Consider the following 4561-nt stretch of genomic DNA (forward strand, 5'->3'; position numbering starts at 1 on the left):
TGGGGGGGAGTCCTGTCCATGGGGGTGTGGGAGGGAAGCCCCAGAATTGCCAAGCACCCAGAGCAGCTGGTGCCTCAGCAGGCACAGCCTGGCGGTGTGGGTGAGTCCTTGTCCATTTCAGCTGCATGGGGGGGGGGAGGCCTGTCCCCTCAAAAGCCAAGCCCTCCTCCAAAACACCTCAGCTACTTCGTCTATTTGTAACAAACTGGGGGGGGGGGGCTCGTTAGAAATAAGCCAATATGGTGCCCTGGTAACACCTCCCCCTACCCTCCCAGCTAGTTACCTCCCCAAACAACCACAGCCAGTCCCCCCCAGTCAATAAACCTCCTGTCCCTGCCAGTCCCTGCCAGACCAGTCCTGGGACTTGCAGCCCTGGGCCAGCTGGGGGCGGCCAGCAAGCCAGGTTCAGTGTTTTGTTTTGTCCCGTTAACCAAAGATCCCTGGGCCCCACGGCACCGCCCCACAGCATCAGGGCAGCATCAGCACTGCCCGTGCCCCCCCCCCCCCCCGCAGGCCCTCTCAGGCAGCAGAAGATGCTAGAGAGTCAACCAAAGCACCTGAGGCCAGGCCTGGGTCAGGGGACAGGATGGGCCTCGACAGGCGGGGGTGGGAGGCAGTGGAGGACCCACAAAAAGTGCAGTGAAACCTAAAAGCAAACCCTCTGCCTCGAGCTGGGTCCCTTGCCCCCTCGGGGGTAGGGGGGGGCTGCTGGCTGGCCTGCCTGCCCCCCACCCCTTTGCCTTGCATTGGCCCACCCCTCCGTTCACCCACTCATGGGAGAACTTGGGGGGGGGAGGGTGTGTTGGGGGCAGAGCCGGGGCTGCTGCTGCCCTGTGTTGTATCTAAGAAGGGGGAAGCAGTGGGGGGGGGTCTAAGCAGTTGGGGAGCGTGGGGGGGGGTCTAGTTTCAGCTCTGCCCCTGCCACACTCCAGCATTTCCAGGCCTCGGGGCACACCAGGCTGTGGGGGTCTCCCCTGGCAGAGGCTGTTGGGGGGGGGCATAGGGGCCCTGCAGTCCTAGCCTAGCCATGGGCCAAGGCCGGCCCCTGCTGGCGGGTCCCACCCTGGGTGCCTGGTGCAGGCTGGGGGGGGGTGCCCAGTTGGCACTGCATCTCCCGCCCTGCTGCTGGTGTTCAGGCCGGGGCAATAAGAGGCTATTCGTGGCCACCCCCACCCCACTGCCAGAGCAGGGGCCCGGATGGGCAGGAATCCTGCTGGAGTTTGTGCCTTGATGGTCCCCTGCCCAAGATCCAGCCCCTACACTTTGGGGTCTAGCATGGGATGGCCAGTGATCATCTCCCCCAGGAACAGCCTGGGCCTGCAGTTGGATTCCTGTATCCCCAAGAGACACGCCCCCCCCAACCCCTCGCCCACAACCATGAGTTGTGCCAGTCCCTGAGGCCTGGCAGCTCACAGCTTAGCACCCCCCACCGAGCATAGCTCCCCCCAGGATTCCTGCTGTTTCCCCCCCCCACCTCGTGAAGCTCTGGGAGCTCCTGAACCCAGCTCCGCGGCCGACTTGCGGCTCGCTGTTACATCCAGCGCTCCCTGCCCCTGGCTACACAGCTACCTCGCCCCCTTTCTAGCGCATCGCACCCCGACGGTGAAACGCCATGGCCCATTCCCCACGCTCTGTCGTCCCCCCCCCCCGGGGGGGGGCACATTCATGGTTTCACAAACCTCATGTTGCTGCTAATTACAGGGGTGCCTGGTCGCCAGACAGGGCCCCGCTGGTTGTTTTTTCACATGGCATTTTATTCCATGGCCTGGGGTGGGGAGTGGCGGGGGGGGCCCCCCCCTGGGCTCACACCCCGGGAGCTAACCAAAGAGGGAGAGGGAGACACCTTGGTGCTGGGCAGCCACGTGGGCGGGGTGGGGTGGGGGGATAAAACAGCCTTTTGCATTAAAGGCCATGGGCGGTGGCAGGGCCCCAGCGGCCATGGGCATGGCTGGTGGCTGGGGAGGGCAAGTCACAGCCGGGAGGCTGGTGCCTGCTGCCTCAGGACCAGCCCAGCCTGGGGTTTAATCCCAGCAGAGGAGCGTGAGCCTGGGAAGCAGATCCCGGGCAGGCTGGAGCTGGGTGCCAGGCCGGGGATGTTGGCCAGAGGGCCTGGCCTGCCAAAAACAAAACAGGCTCACACCTGAGGAGGGAAGGGGGGGGCAGCGAGGACTCAGGGCTGAGTCTGTGCCAGCTGCTCCCCCCCCCAATTGAAAGTGGGAGCTCCGAGCCTTGAGATGCAGCAGTTGCGAGCCCCAGATCCACCCTGCATCACCTAAGCTGTAAGCGCCAGCCCCACCGCTGCACCCACGGGCATCCCAGCGCCTGCTTTGGCATCGTAGCAGGCACCAATTCACATGTGAGAGCCGTGGGCATGGGGGGGGTCAAGCGCTGGGGGGCCACGGCTCCTGCCGAGCAGAGGGCTGCAGGCTAGCCCCAGCGGTGGCTTGAGGCAGGGAGGCGCCCGCGCGGGCCATAACTGTGGGGCAGGGGACTGGTCCCGCTGGAGAACGGGGACACTAAACCAACCACCTCTTTTGCCACCCCCCCTGTGCAGCTTCCACCCCCCCCCGCCGTGTCTTGCACCGCCCCCCCAAGGAGTTAGCACCCTTTAATTTATACCAAGGAGCATTTTGTACAGGTTTTTAAGTTTTGGGGTTTTTTAAAAAAATCTCGAGGTTTCTAGTTTTGTATTCTTCCCGCTCTGTGCTCCAGCCGGGCTTGTGTCCCCACCCCTTCCCCGCCTCTGATGGAGCTCCCACTCGGCTCATGTGGAAGTTTTTGTTTTTAAATAAAAAGGTGGGAAAGAAAAAAAGAAAAGTCGGCTCGGTCTCCTCTGTGGTTTGGTGGTTGCCTGGGAACGGCCCTGTAGGTTTGTGCAGCTGCAGCAATTCTGGCTTCCAGCACGAAGGGGCGCTCTCTGCCACCATTAGTCACTTGACACACAACCTGTGGAACTCATTGCCAAGGGATGCTGTATCAGACACTGGCCACTGTCAGAGCCAGGATACAGCGCTAGCTGAATCATTAGGCTGATCCACTGAGGCTGTTTCTCTGTTCTTAAGCCACGAGGGTAGGGGATTCAGGGCCAGTTTAACAGCAAAGGGTTTGTCCAGAGTAAGGAAACACATCCCAGCGTGGCCAGTTAGCCTGGGATTTAGAGCCCCAGCCGCGTCTAGTCCCTAGCACTGTTAGCTTGGGCACATCCGTTTCCCCAGTGGTTTTGGTTGGATCTTTTGCCCAGGAAAACAAACAAACCATTTAACCCTGGCAGAGCAACTGTCAAAGCCCAAGACGTGAGGGGCAGGTGGCGAGCTGCCCCGTAGCGCCCTGCATAGCACCCCTGCTTGGGCGATGCTCCCGGTACCAGGAGCAGGCTGAGGGTAGGCGCCAGCGACTCCGGCGAGTGGTGGTTAGGGACAGCATATTCAAGGCTCCCCTGCAGTGCAGCGGGGGCTCTGCCCCCAGCCCCAGGGCAGAGATCACCAGCCGGGACCCTGGGGCCACACTGCAGTGGGTGCTGTTAGAGAAGTGGTCTGAGACCGAACGTGCTCGTGTTACAGCAGGGCCCAGGCTCACACCTACTCGAGGTGGGTTCATTCAGCACAGGAGAGAAGGGAGCCAGCAGCAGGAACCCGGCCCTCCTCACGCGGCCGGGGGGGGGGGGGGAGGCCTGCAGCTGGGGCTGGCAGCTCTGGAGCTGCCAGGCTCCCTCCCTGCGTTTCCATGCCGAGGAGGGCAGCCAGGGAGGTTGGGATGCCCAGGCATGACTCAGGGGGCGCAGGCAGGCAGCCACCTCTGCCGCAGCAGCTCCAGTGCCACTGGCCTGGGGGCCAGTTGAAAGGGAGGCGGGTGGGAGCCACCAACGCCTGGCTGCATGGGCACAGGAAGCTGGGGGGGGTGGGGGCAGAGGCCTGCCTTCCGTTCCTTGGTGTAGGTGCCCAAATCCCCTAGGCAGCTGAGCTGAGCTTTTTAATGGTAATAGCCTCATTTACCCACTAGCTGCGTATTGGTGCAGTGCTCCATCCTGTGAGTGCTCCAAGCCATACCCCAGAGAATTAGGGACAGGGCTATGCGCACCTTGCACCCCATGGAACTGTGCCCAGCCTGGAGGCACAAGGAAACACGCCCCAGCCCGTTACACCAGGACAAGTTCTGGGCAAGGCCCGGCCGCAGTATGGTCCTTTGCCCACTTCCTCGCGTGCCTAATGAAGCCTGAGGATGAGATTTTCCAGCAGCGAGTGAGATGGCGGCACAGCCGGGAAGGGGGCTCCTGGGGAATTTTTAAATGCCCTGTAATAAAATGAGGGAAGGGAGCATCTACTCCGACCAAACTGAGGGGAAAAAAAAGCCACAAGGAGAAGAGGAATTTTTTCCTACAGCTCACATCCCTTTGACTCCATGCTCCTAACTCTCTTAGGCACGGCTTCTGCCTAATCCCCATTCTTCCTTCCCGACATGAAGGCTGAACTTTGGACCTAAAAAGCCAGCCGGGCTGTTACCACGCTCCTCTGCCCCCCCCCCCCTCCACCTGCCCCTACCAGAAACACCCCCGACGACACCG

Source organism: Dermochelys coriacea, chromosome 20 (genome assembly GCF_009764565.3).
Source record: "Dermochelys coriacea isolate rDerCor1 chromosome 20, rDerCor1.pri.v4, whole genome shotgun sequence".
NCBI classification, from domain to species: domain Eukaryota; kingdom Metazoa; phylum Chordata; order Testudines; family Dermochelyidae; genus Dermochelys; species Dermochelys coriacea.